Raw genomic sequence first — 16543 nt, forward strand, 5'->3', positions numbered from 1 at the left:
TAATGCTGTAAATATTCAGCAAACATCAATATTATGGCCAGCACAATGCGGTTCAGTGTACCAGTGCCAGGTTTTCATTGATTGCTGCTTGTATGTGCCAGTTTTAAGACAGGCTTTTAATAAGCTCAAAATATGTTCATGGGATTGGTCTCAAAATGTCTCTAGTGGAATAATCAAGCTTGTAAGAGGCTGCAGAAAAAACCAACAATTTTATTCAAAGAATTCCAGCTCAGACACTCAGTCAAAACAATTGCTGGCTTAGCCTCATTAAGCGGGTCTCAAGCTGAACACCCAGACGACAAAGGCAGCTCTGAAGGACTGCTTAGGGCTTCCCCCAGCCCTGGCACCAGGACCTTTGCAGATATTGCATTGCCACCCCGTGGGGAGACTTCAGGCTGCTCCCAAGTCCATCACCGTGTTTGCTGCTCCCGGGGACTCCACTGCAGCCAGGGGTCCCAGCTTACCTCCATGAACTCTCACCAGCCACATTTCATCAGCTGAATATAGTCCACCCTGCCCACCAGCTCCTGCTACTGTCCCACATGTTAACTATAGATGGTATCTTCATCATAGGCTTTGGCTGTCCAAAAACCTGAGCTACCCCCAAAACCCTGGGCAACTACTACCCACTGATGCAGAGCTGAAAAGCACCAGGGCAGGGGAAGCTCACTAGGCACTATGGTCTGTGGGACACCAACCTTCAGCCTGAAGGACCCAGGCAGCAGCAGAAGGCCATTGCCCGAGGGAATGGTGAAGAGGGAGAGAAGGGGACAAAGGTAAGGGCAGTATGAACAACAGCAGGATAAGATACCGAATTTTGGTGGAAAGTACTAGAGCAGAATAATGTAGCACTTTAAAGGAGAAGCAGTTTGGAAGGCGGAATGCAAAGGTGAATGTGGGTAAGGGCTTTCCCCTGTCTCTTGATGTCAAACATAAAGAGCTCCTCTGTACTAGCAACCCATTATTTTTGTTATCATATTTCAGCAATTCTAGCAGTTTTGCGAATGAGAATTGAATCAAGCCTGGAGCTTGCTGGGAAACAAAAAAGGACAGAAACAGAACAAAGAAAGGCACAAGAACAAATGGAGGATACTCTTTTCAACTGGGAGCTGTGATTGTTACAGTTTACTAGGACCTTGGAGATAGTGAATGAATCTTTAAAGCCAGTATGATGATTTGACCACATTAATGGTGCATATACTAAAGAGAAGAATCTGAGAATAATATATTTTGCCAAAATGGAAAGGAAATAACAAGACAGTGGTTATCATTTCATAGAGTTACAAGTTGATTTTAAAGACTTTAGACTAAAACTAAATCTTTAAAGTTAATCTTTCCAGACCTTAAGTCAAGAAAACAGCTCAGAATTAAGACCTGGACTCAGCTAGGGAGATAAGCTACATTTTCCTTTACAAGATTTTCCACACAGACCAGGATAAATAAAACAACATGTTCTGGAAACTCCTCTTGCAAAACATGAGCCCTTTTCTGAAGTTCAAATGCAAGCATATTTCCCTGCCTCACCTTCACCATCCAGCACATTTCAAGAGCAATGATTCTCACTCTAGAATCAGCACTCTGCCTTCTGTTAGCGACTCAGGCATGTTCCCAGGGGAACATTAATTTGACCTGTGGCAAAGAGACCCTCAGTGCAGTTCAAGCTGGGATAACTCAAATGGAAATGAATAGAACAAACTTCAGTCTTTCTTTTTTAAAGAGAAAGGATGCAAACCCAGAAAAAAAACTTGCTATTTACGCAGCCTTTCTGTGACGTGGTTAGGTTAATTTTAGATTCTGAAGGTGGTGCTGTTTTTGCTGTTCTGTCACCACACAAACATTGACTTTATCACATATCATACCATTATGTTATTTCCCCATTAAAGTTAAGAATGTGAGTTTGAGAGGGATGTGTACAAGTCCACACAGATACAGCAGGCCCTGGAAATGAATCCAGGTCTCCTGAGTCTCAATCAAATACTTTGTCATAAGATTACCTTTCATCTAGGTTAGATTTCTTGCTTTACTTGTACAGAGACACCAGCACCAGACTTGCACAGAAATAAGACAGAGTTTGAGGGACTGAGGCAAGTGTCAGACCATTTTCCACAGTAGTCACTGTCCTTTTTGTCACAGGACAATTAATATGTAAGCTTGAAGTTCTGGAAGAAGACCTAGTCTGTTCCACTTTCTTCCTCTCCCACCCTTTAAAAGACAAACCATGTCCTTTAGCCTTGAATGCTCAAGGCTAAACTCCCACTTTAAGCACATACACAGGAACAAGCTCTTGCTTCGGCTCACATCAAAATCCTGAAACTCCTGCTAAAAATGAGATAACCACTTTGGAGAGTGAATCAATCAATTGAATGACCTTCTTTGGGGCTCAAAATATGTAGTTAGAAATTGTTTGTTGAGGTGTTTATTTTTCTTATGTATTTGTGGCTTTGCCTGAGACTAAAACTCAGTGTCCAATATAGTTTGGAGACAGTCTTTTTCTGTCTAAAGAGAACTTGAATTTTTGAATGATTGGCAGGCTTTACAAAACTGATCGTGATTTCTCCATGATGCTGACTGCTCAGTTCACTGTCAGACATTATGCAGCTGTAGAACAAAAAAGTAAGTGTGTTATTTGCTGGAATCAAAATATCAATTAGATCCTGTGATAAGTTAATTCATATCTTTAATGAAGAGTGATATTTTTCTTTGATGTGCAGGAAAGAAAGTGCCCTGAGTATCAAAAATGTTTGCTAAGTTTGCTGCAGAAGGCAATCACTCTTTCTCTCCTCTTTTTGAAGCATTTTGCTTAAAGGGGGGTGAAGCTTTTGAACTGAAAAATGTTCACTGATCTTAATGCCTCCTGTCAGACTATATGCATCTGCCTCCCTGAATAACATAAAATAGAAGTCAAACTGGAAAATACAAAAGTTCTTGCATGGTCTTTGTTTTATTTATTAATCTCAGAGAAAAAGAATGGGCCAAGAAAAAGGATATGAGGTCATTTCTCAGTCTTAAATGGATTTAATTTATAAACAAATCTGGGTTGAAGCTTAATTCCTTCTCCCACTTTCCCTGGCAACTTTCAGTGCACCTGTAGCCACTGCAACTGCTTGGGTCTCAGAGCCCAAGGATGGCAGGCTATGGCTGAAACACACAGAGACAGTGAATAAATTGAAATATTTCATGATTGAAAAGGACATTGTTTAGCTTAAATGCTGGCCATGCCTAACAAATAACTATGAAAAGATAGTTATAACAAATAACTATGAAGGACTTACAGTCAAGGTGCAACTCTGGAATGCGCTCTGGTTTTCTGCTGATAGGTGTCAAAGGAACTTCAAAGGAATAACATCAGGTATATTAGATTAAGTAGAATTTTGATTGCTGTATTTTCCTCATGATCAACTCAGGATCCTCAGCTGTGGATCAAAACCAAAGCCTAGAGTTAGTTTAACTGGACTGATGAAGACAAATTCCCAACTCCATATTCTGGAGATCCTCAAGTTCTGATTTAAATTCACATATCCTGATATAGATGCATCTCAAGAACAGAGCAGGCACAGTCCACAAGGTCTGTGGAGTAGGTCTTCAGCAAGACAAATCAGTGCCTGTGCCAGCAGAGAGCTTAACAAATGATGATTCCCACAAAAGGCCATTTGCTGTTCTTTCCAGCTGGCTTTCCAGCTTCTCTTTATTGTCTGCTTCTCCAAGTCTGCTTAGGCAGGAAAGAGAGAATGGAGCAGCAGTCAGGAGAATAACCTAGAACTCTTCAGACCTGTGTTCAGTTTGTTATTTTACTGCTCCATGCATTCGGGTAAAAAAATGGAAGAAGAAACCTACTAGGATTATTGAATTTAGTCCCAAGCAACTAGGCCATCACATGTGGAATGTTAAGGGCAAATACCATGTCCTTCAACACATAGCTCAAAACACCTTATAGCAAATGTAAGATTACTCATAGAAAAAATGACCCAAAATAGACTGTGCTTCAGGAAGAAGGATCAGGTCTACCCTGGTACATATCAGAGATTAAAATTTACTTTTTTCACGGAGGTGCATCCAGAAGAAGTAGCGAGACATGACAGTGAAGTCTCAGCAAAAAGAAAGAGCTGAATTAGAGAGCGATGTTTACTCACCAAAAAGTTCTAGCTAAATGACCCCAGCTCTGCACTCAGTATGTCACTGAAGTAATGAAACCATCCTAGGGATGATTTTGCTTTTAAAATTTAGCTTGTGTTTGGCTAGAAGAATTGAGACACAAAACTGTTTTGTTTCTTGGCTCTTATTTAATACAATGATCTCTTTTTTTTAAGAATTCTTAGTATTAGATTTACAACTTGGGCTTAAAACTGGAAGGGTCAAGCCAAGATGCTTTTTCTGGGACCCTAAAATTCCCTACTCATTTTTCTGGAAGGGCAAGCCATTAACACAGAGCTGCTGACAGTGATTAGTAAACCATCCTTGTACAGAAGTAAAAGCATCAATTATATCAGCTGCTTTCCAGTTTTATTGTAGCACATTAAAAAATAATTTTTAAAATGCTGAAAAATACAGCCCATGCCTAGAGCTGTTTAAATGATTCAAAACAAATGTGTCATAATTTGGCTTCCATAATCTTTTTCTTTGCCTTTTTCTCACGCACAAAAGGCTAAAGCCGTTTCCTTCTGTTTGAAGAATTTTGTCCTCTGAAATGCATTTTCCTGCAATGCAGTAGGCCTTTAATGAAGCAAATAGGATCAGGCCACTGGAAGAATAGTTTATCCTGATGTTTTTAAAATCCAAATCTAATATTGTTTGAATGATGCTGGCCCTTCTTTCATTAATCCTAGTCCAAAAGATGTTCTAAACTTTCTGTCAAAGTACATTGTATAACAACGGGACAGTGATATGGGTTACTAGAATATCTCTGCTCCTTATAGCAGAATGTTTAATCAGGCCAACACTCTGTAGCTCTTTCCATTGCCACCATATCAATGCATATGTTAGAGAAACAATATTTTGGGTTGTCCCTCTCCAGGAAACTCCAGTCAGGCTAAAATGGCCTCTGCATCCAGACTATAAGAGCCACGGGCACGTCTGGGTAGGCAGCCTGCAGCACAGCCACAGTGTAAAATCGGGGCATTAGAAGCCTCACAAAACAAACCAGGCCATCCAGGTAACTGCGTGGTTCTGCCAAGAAAACCGTTTCTGAACTGGAGTCTGCTTCCAGCTCAGTTATGCTGGTCAAGGTCACATCTCATCTTTTCCCTACTTATGTAAGCAGATAAAACCTGCCAGAGTAGCTCTGCTGGCCTGAGCTGGAGCGATTTGATGTGGGAGCCTGTCAGAACTGAAGGGATGAACAAAGATGTAATCTCTGTGGCAGTCAGCACGGAAATCTGCCTTTGCTATGGCCAAATTCAGTGCTGCCAATTCTTCTTCTCAACTATGCTGGCTCTGCCTTTTGAACTACCGAAATATTAAGCCAAAAATTTCCCTGTGTATCCTGTAAACAATACAGTGAAGAAACACCCACGTAACAATTTCCTTCCTGGATTCTTCTGACCCAAATCTTGCAGTAAATGAGGCTGTCGAACACACTGTGCCCTTTGGCTGATGCCAGGTCCGTGGTACAGTCATCACTCCTGATCTGCATAAGGCAGATCCTGTTCTGCAGTTCAGTGGTTGTCATGAACGTTTGTATTGCTCCCCCAGATGTTCCCAAGCTGCCACATGCAATCCTGGCTGTACTTCTCCCTTCTGCCTCCCAAAGGGGCAGCATTTGAATAGCCAAAAGATTTGCTCTACCTTTGGCAAAAACTTCAGGACTTCAACAGTCTTTTTATGGTTTTCTCTATGGAGAAAAAAAAGAATGACTGCAATATACCATGAAGAAGAGATAATGCAGGACTACAGTGATTGCCTCCAGTCCATCTAGCCTCCCTGCTGTGCCCTATATATCATATGGCATGCATTTTCCCTTTCTAAGGGTGGGGCATTTAACTGGATGTGTGCAGGTGGGAAACTGCACAACTGTGATACTGTCCCTCAGGGAATCATTTGGTTTAGTGGGTTAAATCCAGCTCTATTACAGCTAAATTTGGAGCCGGTTCTGAGCAGGTGTTGTTGCACTCATTTTTGAGAGGTCTTTATAGCCTAGTGGACATGAGGTGCACTCAGTGGTCTTTTTGGGGGCAGAGGGTGCAGGATGCAGTGTGTGGGGTGGATTTCTCACTACTCCCATTAGCTATGGCCATGGGGATGCTAGCACATTGCATTTCCCTCCCACCCCATGAACTCTACTCATCCCAAGCCAACCCACCCCAAGTAAGCAGTGCCAACCAGCTCACGTAGCTCTCATCATGCCAGGCATTTACTGCACTGGTTGAATCTACTCCAGATATGTTTGTCTTTATCCTGCCTCTCTTTTTTGACCATGCCTTTTGAAAATATTGTGTCCTAAGTCAAATTTTCTGCTTAACCAGCTGCATACTGTACATGTACATTACAGTCCACCACCCCTATAACCCAGTTTCCTGTTTTCTTCCAAGTTCACAGTCTTTGTGACTTCACTTCCCAGAGACACATAGTTCTGCCTAATCTCACTGTTCTTTCTGTCCTACTCTCAGTCCTCACCCTTGCCTCCCTTACTTCACAGCACTTTGTCTCCACCTAGCAATCCTCTGCCTTTTCTCATGCCATTTTTATGGCCTTGATCGGCATTTGCTTCTTTACCTGAGCTTTGTTTCTCATCTGATTCAGTGCTGCCCCCTCCCATGTTTGCACCTCACAATTAATCATTGGATTGTGTCTGTCTCATTCTCAACACAAGACTCTCAGGTCACACAGCTCATCTTCCTACAATACTCGTAGCACCTATGGTGTTATATAAATATTCCAAATGGGCACTGTATCATGTAAGCTATGTCATACAGCCTGGACCATGGCCAGAGCACAGACGGAGATTTCTATTCATGGCATCAGTCCTCTGCCTGTTCCCCTGTTTTTTGTGTATTCTTTTTCTGCAGATTCTGAGAATAACCAGTGTTCTTCTACAGCCTGCGTATTTTCTACTATGACTCAAAAGACAGAGGCATTTTCCTTTTCTTCCCATTTCCTCAATCTTTTGTGCATCAACAAAAAGACTGTAAGGAACACATTGCAATTAGCACTTCCTCAGATGCACTCATCTATTGAGAGCACTCAGCGCTGAGCCAGTCTTCTGCAGGTGGGTAACTTAATGCCTCCTCTTACCACTTCTATTTATCTCAAGTTAATTGCCAGAAGTGGCAAGCTCTCAGCATTCTGCATTGAATTCATGATCATACAAATACTTAAGATGATGGATTGTGTGGCTGTGACAGCTACCAGTAAACCAGAAATGGAACAGGGATTCTCAGAGCCAAAAACAAGAGCACTTGAAAAAGCTGTTGCAGACAGGATGTAGAAAAAGACCTGAAGTTGATACCCATTCAGCAGCTGGTGACAGAAGATCCTGTTTAGACTTCTCAGATCCATCTTAATGCAATAAGGTCTTTGTTTGTAGATGCAGACTTTTCTCCCTGCTCTCATTTTCACACCTAGTAGGAACAATGGCTTACACGTACAGTGAAGTACACACCACTGTCACTAGCACATTTTCAGCACTGTAGTCACTGGGAGCTGAGAATAGGACTGTGAGGTATCCACATGACAGAGCAGAGTGTGACAGCTTTGTAGGCCAATTGTTTTTCAACCTGTCTCTAGAGCAGAACAGGGACGGAAACTCCCAACAGAAGGTCTAATCATAACCGTACTGGCACTATGAACCACAATGATAGGTGCGTTCATCTTGTGCAAGACACTGTGCAAACAAAAGCAATTCCACTTCCAAAGAGCCAACAGTCTGAAGCCTTCATCCAACAGTCACATTGCCCTTGTAGTCAAATGGTTGGCCCTGCCTTGCATAAAGCTATATAGTCTTGTATATTAGCAAGATGGAGCCCAGAAAAACAGGTGGTTATTACTGTTTAGTGCTCATCACTAATCTGTTAATTCCTTATAGATACTGGGGGCTGTGTGTGTTGTGAGGAAAGACACAAGTGCTAGAGCAGTGCCGCTGTGACGCACCAACTCATTGGGCTTTGCGCAAGAGCTTTACAGGAGGTGTTGCATCTATGCATGTACTGCGTTGACTTTCTCAGCAAGCTCTTACTAACAGTGTTTCTGGTGCATATACTGTTGTGAAAAGCCAGCTGGCTGCCATCTGAGAGCAGATGCCAAGTGGCTGTCAGATTGTCATCTTGAGTTTTAGTATTCAACTCGTCTTTCTGTGAATTGGCTTTTGGCCTTTTTTTTCCCCAGGAAGAGTTGTGCCTGAGCCAAACAACCTCAGATTTATGAAGAAATGAAAGTACGAGTCACTATTGCTTCTGGTGAAACAATTTATAAATCAGAATTTCAGTGCTCTAAGTGGTTTTCCCACTTTTTTTTTTTTTTTGTAATTACATAACTTTTCTCCTGCAGTTCCTAAAAGAAATTTCAGAAAAACACATAACAGCCACTTCAGACAGTTTACTCATTCAATCTGGCCATTATGTAATTAATTAGAAAAGCTGAGAGAAATATAGGTTTTCAGTTTCTGAGCTCCTGATGCTCACATTTTAAGTTTTAATAAAAAGGCTGGTTGCATATGGTCTTCAATGTAGTACTGGTCAGTCCTGGAGAAATGTCACCAGTTTATCCAAAGGTGCATGACAAAAATAAATGAAAACTAACTGAAAAATTCTCAAAATTATACAGCAAAAATCCTTGGAACAATTTTTCCATAAGTAGTGATCCAAAAGATGCAACTTCAAGTAGCCTTGAAGGATTGCTACTTTTAAGAGAAGGGCTTCACATGCACTCTTTGGGAATGAAATAATTTTCAGATGTGTCATGGCAGGCAATTTAACTCACTGGTCTTGTGGGAAAATAATACTCTTAAGAGTTCAGAGACCAGAATAGAAAGAAGTCATTATTGCCATTGAAGCAAGTATCTTCCCAGCAGATACTTTATTACATAAGTAGAAAAAGCCTGTTTTCCATTAAAACTACTTGCTAAAAAATATGCAAGGGCCCAGCAAAGAGATAGTTCCAAGTAACTTGCACCATCATGCAGGATTTCCACTCTGTGTTATTATTTGACCACCTGAAACCAATCATACTTGCGTTAAATCCCATTAATGCAGAAGTACTATACAGGGTGCATATTTGTTATATTATTTCTAATTCCGCTAAAAAAGTAAAATAGTTGTTTCTTATTGAAGTTTATCCCATGACACAAATGTAAGCATTTGCTTGTTCACTACGGGACTGAAATGGCACTAGGATTCTGACTGAAACCAAAGGGCTCTCAGATATCTACCCTAAAGGATGGGAATCAAATAGTGCATGTTCTTACTGCCCCCACTAATGCATGAAATAGAGCACTAATCAAATGGTAAAGAGCACAATCAGATGCATACTTGTCTGTACATTTTTAAGAGTTACCTAGGATTAGTTTCACAGGTACACTTTAGTTCTCATGGGTGTAACTGTCAGAACGAGAGTGAGACATTATTTCACATTTCCTGGCTTAGGAATAGATGAGAACCTGTTTGCTGATACTGCTACTCTCAGCTGATACTGCTACTATAAATTGTAACTTTCTCCTTTATTTTTTTCCCAGTGGAAAGAGGATAAGGCCAAGGAAACTGAAAGGAGGGAAGATGTTTCATATACACTCACAGGTTACAGAAACAGGTTTTAAGCACAAGAATCAGAGCAAAGTGAAATGCACCTTGCAACACTCAATGAAAAGATCACAAAAATGTTAAAGGACTTGAAAGGTCTAATACAGAAAGATCATGTTGGTCTGTGCTGCCAGCAACCATGGAACTAAGCTGGTGATAAGGAAATGCATGTATTTTTAGGTCTTTTCAAGAAGGAGAGGGCTGATGTCCTGACACAGCAAAAAACCCTGGGACAATGCCAGCACTTGGCACAGTAATCCTTTCTGTATAGCTCATGTGGTGAAAAATGCTGGCTTGGGTGAAGGACTCTTGCTGTCATTTTGGTAACAGCAGTAGGAAATTAAAATGTTAAAGTAGAGACAGCAAAGAAGAGGAAAATGCAACATCCAATGCAGCAGCATGCTATTTCCTGGGTATCAGTGCTCGGGCTGGCAAAGGTTGGAGGCTCCTAAAATAGACATTTTTCAGTGTTTGTTGCGCATCCTGAAGAGCCACGTCAGAATTTTCTTGAGGTCTCTAACTAAAAATGTTCTCTCATTTAAAAGAGACAAACTGTAGAAAAATCAGGCACCTTTTCCTTTACCACCAAGCTTCTAGTAAGTTTGCATTTCCAGGAATTTGTAATAGCACCAGGAAAGAAACCAAAGCATTTTAAACCACAGTTGGGATTAGAGGTATTGCTGCAGTGACACTGGAAAGCAAGTGTCTAAATTACTGTGCCTGGGGGCATGAAAAGCCAGACAGGAGGAAGTAGAAGCAGCAGGGGTGTACCCCTTCCAGTACCCAGCCAAGCAGGGTTTTAGGAGAAAGTAGAAGATGAGAACAAAGATGACATCAATCACTGCAATGGAAAGAAGAGATACATGGGAGAGGCAGGGCAGCCCCAAGCACACATCTCATTGGCTCTTGACAGGTCTTCATCTTAATTTTGCATCTTATTACACACCTTTGGCAGGTTAATAAAATGAAAACAAGGTAATTATCAGGGCACAGAAAGGGCCAGCTGTTCCAGGAGTGGCAGCAGCTCCCCACGGAGCACAGCAGGGCCCATCCCACCATCCCAGCCAGGGAGCTGGGCAGACCAGGGGGCATCAAGGGCAGCCCCAGCCCCGGGATCAAGCACCTCACCGGGGGCAGGAATGGGCCAAGGCCAGGCTGGGATGTGGCCCATAGCCAGGCAGGGCAGGGCAGGGCTGTCCGGAGCTGGAGACTGGCACTGCTGCAGCACCACTGGGGCAAGGACTGATGGCCCCGGGATGCTGAAATGGGGTCCTGGGCTGTGGCAGGGTAAACGGGGCATGGGGAAACTAGACAGGGACATTGGGGCTGGTGGTGCCCTTGGGTCTCTCACAGTTGAAGATGTACTTGTACCAAGTTGGATAGATCCAGAGACATCCAGGAAAAACGCAAAGTCTTGTTCAGGACAGCATCTACTGGTTTCACAGTAAAATAGGATTTCAGTCAGATGAACCAGAAACCTTGAAAAGAGGACAAAAACATATTGGTCAAGTGCTCATTTTAAAAAGGGAATAAAATCAAGTATCGACTTCTTAAAACTTAAAAATTGTCTGGTTTTGAGAAAAATATAATTTTGTGGTTTTCTAATCTGTTTCTAATCTTCATGTGTTGTTTTTTTTCCAAGTTTCTCTGGCTCGCCTTAAAATCACTGCATTTGATGGGAAGCTTCTGTCATCTGACCAGGCTTGTTGAAATGAACATTTCTCATGAAAATTTTATTTTTGTAAAAATGAGAAATGGAAAAGGGTTTTCAAAAGAAGACATATTTAAAAAAATAACACAGGGGAAAAAAAAAAATCTATTTTAAACATCAGTCTTTGAAATACCATTAGTTTTTTTAAATTCTGTTTGGTCTGCAAGGAAGTGCATGGGACAGTTGAAGAGAGAAATTTCCCTGTGGTTGGTCTCCAGGAGTTACAGCAGTATTTCCATTAAACAGTGAAAGAGTACCCAAAAGACATGAAGGGCTGTAAGACTGCCTTAGTCCTTGTCTGGCCAGATCTCTGAAGGTCTTGCAAAGAGGGACAGGGAAAGGGACAGCCCTTTCCCACAGGGATGCTGAGCTGTGAAGGGAAGAAGGATGCTTCTGCCAGCACTGACCAAGTGGTCCTCCATGCAATGGAAGATGTCCCTAGGGCTGTGTCCAGGCTCTTCACCTCACCAATGGCTCTGGCATACAGCTGGGGCCAGCTCAGGGACTTCTGCTGGGCATTCGCTTGCTTGGGTCACTTTGTGTTTGACAGCTTCCCTTGCATCACTGCCAACCATGGCTGCTGTGGCCACCAAACCATCTGCTTTCCCATGCCACGACACTTGGTCCTCTGCTCCTCCTGTGCTGCCAAAGGCACGCATCTACACTGCTTCACTTTGAGGAACATTACAGTCTCATGGGAGTGTGACGACTCTGCTGGCCCGGCAACTGGTAAGAGGAGACCTGGGTCTCCCTGGATACCCCCCAATTAGAGCCTCTGTACCCCAGGAGGACTGGGGCACTACTCTGGCCTCTTCTGCCCCAGGGGTGTGTGTCCATGCTGCTCACCTTCCTGCCTCTCTTTACAGTCTCCAGTGTGCGGTTGGAGCCAGCCGGCCCCAGCACCACCAGCCAAGCAGTATCATGCCACAGCTCCTTGGGTCCTGAGAGGAGCGGCTGCTCAGGCCAGGCTGGGACAGGAACTCCCCGGCGGGTCTCCGCACTGGAGAGACACCAGACCAACACCAGGGCTGACTGGAGACAAGGTCACTGGCCGAACTTCTGGACACTGGCACAACCAAGCATTCGACTACTTGTCACAAGAGCTCCACAGATGGGTATTTCAAACAGTCCTGAAGATTCCCCATGGTATCTCCTGCTTTGCCTAGACTGATCCATAGGCACAATCTGTGTGCATTGCCATGTTGATTAGCACCCTGGGTGGGGGATCTGGCCATTCAGAAACTCTTTCAGGTGGTTCCTGCTGCAAAACTGATGAAACTGTGCATAGATCAGATGTCTGCAAATAGTCAGTATAAGCTGTTCCTGCATACGCAGAAATGGTCACATAGGGCAGTCTGTATTGTTAAGATAGTTAGGAGATGTTTTGTACACAGTACAAGGAGTGATGGATGATGCTTCTGTTGAAGTGGTCATGTAGGAGCACTGGCCAGCTGGATATGGGAATTCACATTACAATTAACACAAGGGTGAACACTATTGCTTTACCAGCTTGTTTAAAGGCTTGTTTAAAATGCTTTTTCCTGATCAGTCTGTAATTTCTGAGGCATGCATCCCCTCCTAAAAATTGCTTTAAAGGCCCTGGTTGTTTCAGAACCCGTTTTGCCTTTTAGACCAATGGCTCGGGCTGGCTTGGATAATATATCTATCAGTGTTAAGGTGTACTTTATACCATCATAGTGTTTGGAAAACTGTTGCATATCTACCAAGCCTGCCTGCCATTATGTATCCACCTCTGTCACGATCACTTTGTTCCTTTTGAAATGCTTTCGTGGCACCTTGTGTAAGCTGCAGGCTTCCTGGTTTGCAAGCCAGGTTGCCACTTGGTTTCTGTTCAAACTGGTGATTTGCCTTTTAGCAGCTTCAAAAAGGAGATTTATATCCAAAAACCTTCTCAACTCCCTAGACACATAAAAAAGTCTTTTAACAGAAGCAGTGGCACAGACATGTCTACTGTCACGATGCTACTACATGCATGTGAGAAACAAAATGTCGGGCAAATCGATGTTTCTTTTTGTTGAAAGTCATCTTCTGTGCCCGACCTCCTTTCCTGGGCTGCTGTGGGCCTGGGCAGATCAGGGCACCCTTCTGCCTCCTACGTCCTCAGTCAGGCACCAGAGCTTTTTGAAACTTTCTGTAAGGTCATTGACCTATGGATGAAGAAATATGTACAGCACCAGCCCACACCCTGTGATCCCCCCACAGTCCCAGGTGAAGGCAGCAAATGGCCATCCCCATGTATGCTGCAGCCAGGGCTTCCTGCTCTGACACACTTCCAGGAAATAAAGAGGCTTTCAATGTATGGAAATACAAAGGCTTGTGTCCAACAATGCATTTGGGATCCCATTTCCTAATGTAGACTTTTAGCCCCTTTGTAGAGTCCCAGCTTCACACCAATGCTAGCAGTATCTCGTTGAAAACTAATAGCCTAAAAGCTTTACTGGATTTGGCCTAGCATTGTTGTTGGTTTCTTGTCCCATGGCTATATTTTCCAATCGGTTCTAATTTAAATGACTTTTTATTATCTTCATGGTAATTGCAAACTTACAATTAAATGCAGCATGGAGTTTGCAAGAGGGAGGAACAAAATATTTCCCAGTAATGGCTACTTGGGGACTATGAGAACAGCCTAAAAATATTCAGAGCATGTAAAAACACAAAGCTGTAAAAGATTTTTCTTTTTTAAGTAAAATTAATGGGATGAAGCTGAGCAAAGAAAAAATATAAGTCAGGTGGTATCAGGAGGGATGTCCTGGCACTCGATTAAACTGCAAAATAATCTCCTGATGGAAGCGGTTGGAAGCATCATTAGCCCAAATCATTTAAAGCAAGACAAGGCAAAGCAATGAATGGAGCAATGATCTTTGTGGCCACAGAGCACCACACTAAGCAGTTAATGAAATACCCTTGTATTGGTATTTCAGTTGAACTTTTAGAACTGGCGTAGTGGTCTATACTTCACCCATACCCCATATGTAAATTATATGCTCATTTGGAAAGGAGGAGGCTGGGTTACCTGGAGCAAGAGCAGGAGAACCTGCAAATGCAGGTCCTGCTTCATGCAGAGCCACAGAGCAGCCGTGAGGGGCACTTCTAAAGCTTTTGGCAGACATAAAGTATCTCCTTGTCACTTAGTAGCTTCAAGGCCCAGGGGCTTCTTTCAGGTGTCACAAAGTCCACTTTCCTCAGATGTGGCTGTCAGGCTTGCTGGAAAAGATAGATTCAGGGGATATCAAGCAGAGACACCAGCTGTTAGATAAGATAATGCTTCTGAATTGTCAGTTGAAAATAATTTCCTACAACATTGCTCAAAAGCCCTGTCTAGTCACTTCAGGTAGCTGAAGCGATGAGGTTTCCACTGTTTCTCCAGTGAAACTTTTCTACTCGAAACATTCCCTGTAAAGAATTGGTCCTAACAGTGATCCCAAGTTCTCCTTTGCTCAGATTTACTACTCAACCCCCAGTTAAAGTTCTTTATGTGACACAGTTGTCTGATTAACATGGCTGTTATGTAATTGGAGTAAGTGAAACAAATGATGCAAAGTGGATAAGGACATCATGTTATCCCATCCATGACAGTCATCTCCTGATGCGTCACAGTGTTGTGAAGCCCCTCCCAGAATGACCGTAGGCAAGAACTACCAGAAAGATTTTATGAGAACATCTCTCTCTGCCACCTCAGCAGCATCTAAGATGCAGATGCATCTCAACATCTGCTCCATGCTATCAGGTGACAAAGATGTATGAGATAGATAGCAGGCAATTAAAATTCGAACAGTTTATGAGTGGGAATGCTGGTTCAGCTACATAGATCACTTTAGAAAGAAAGTTATTTTTCAAGGGAACAGCAACACTTTATAGTTAAGCAAACCATAAACTCTAGGGTTACCTTGAGAAGATGGATTGCTGAAATCAGTGTTTTTTAACATTAACCTTTTCCTTCTGGAAAGGTCAGTTCATGCCTCTATTTCACTGAACGTGGGAGCTTAAGTGCTAGAATTAATGCACCTTAGGAGCAACCACCCCAAGAGAGGGCCTGTCAAAGCTGTAGCAACATAAAACAAGGGGATTTGTGTGTTTTTTCAGTCTGCCACATGCAGCTTTTACAGTCACTAGAATAATGCCCTTTTGGAAATCCCTTAGTGATAGCACACTTCATTTGTTCTACATTTAGGTTACCACTTCTCAACTAATATGGGGGCAAAGGGGCTTTGTTTTTTTAGCTACAGAAGTAAGCAGAGATATTATGGTACTGCAGAAAAGCTCACACAGCATCTCCCCACCTTATTCTTACAGCAGCATCCTAGATTTCTGGAGATAAACAAAGTGGTGGCAGATTGGAGGCTTCTATTCCAACATTTTTTCTGAAGTTTTGAAACATATATTCAACCTTGAATAAGCGTTTCCTTATACAAATGGCCTACTAGGCAGATAACTCCTTGTTTCCTCATCCAGTGATGGTCTTATTTTATGTCATTAGCTTATTGCTCCTATTAACAGCATCAAAATTTGGCAAATATCCCCCAGGTTTGCCAGCAATGATGTATTCACAAATTGTGCTCTACAGCCATTATGTTTTTGCACACATAAGAAGCCATACTTTTAAAATATAGACTTAGATGATGATGCTTGAAAACTACTTACCCTAGTATAAAATATTCCATCTGATGATGTAAAGAGCCTTTTGGAGAAATGTTCCCCTATAAAGTGTAAGTTAATCTTACAGGCGTACTAGTCACTGAAATCACTAGTTGTGAGTTTCCAAGCTTTCAATTACCCTACCCCATTGGACTTTTATGGCTTTCTGACCTAAGCCCTCACTCAGAGACACGAGGCAGCACAAAAAGTTAAAACAGCATGGGATGTGCAGGCTCAGGAGCACACTGATACTGTCACTGTGCCATCCTTCCGTCTGCTGAGGAAAGTGCTTTCACTCTGTTCTCTGCAATATCCCAGATGGGTCCATGAGATTTGTTGATACTGAATATATTTTTTCAACTCATCTAAAAGGTTAAATCTTTTAAGTTAAAAGAAAAAACCAAACTAACCTTTTAGCAAGCACGTATTACCTTTGCTACTTGTGGACTAC

At 42.4% G+C, this 16543-nt stretch overlaps 1 long non-coding RNA gene across 1 annotated transcript in view; it reads right to left on the minus strand.

The window, feature by feature from the left end:
- Window positions 1–3295: 3295 nt before the first annotated feature.
- LOC115352976 overlaps window positions 3296–16543 on the minus strand; it is an 87212-nt gene continuing 73964 nt past the window's right edge. The window contains exons 6-7 of the long non-coding RNA XR_003927357.1: window positions 14471–14661; window positions 3296–3413 (exon numbers count right to left, since the gene is read on the minus strand). This is a non-coding gene — a long non-coding RNA (uncharacterized LOC115352976). The remainder of the gene's footprint in view (window positions 3414–14470; window positions 14662–16543) is intronic.

This window comes from Aquila chrysaetos, chromosome 18, assembly GCF_900496995.4.
Source record: "Aquila chrysaetos chrysaetos chromosome 18, bAquChr1.4, whole genome shotgun sequence".
NCBI lineage: Eukaryota > Metazoa > Chordata > Aves > Accipitriformes > Accipitridae > Aquila > Aquila chrysaetos.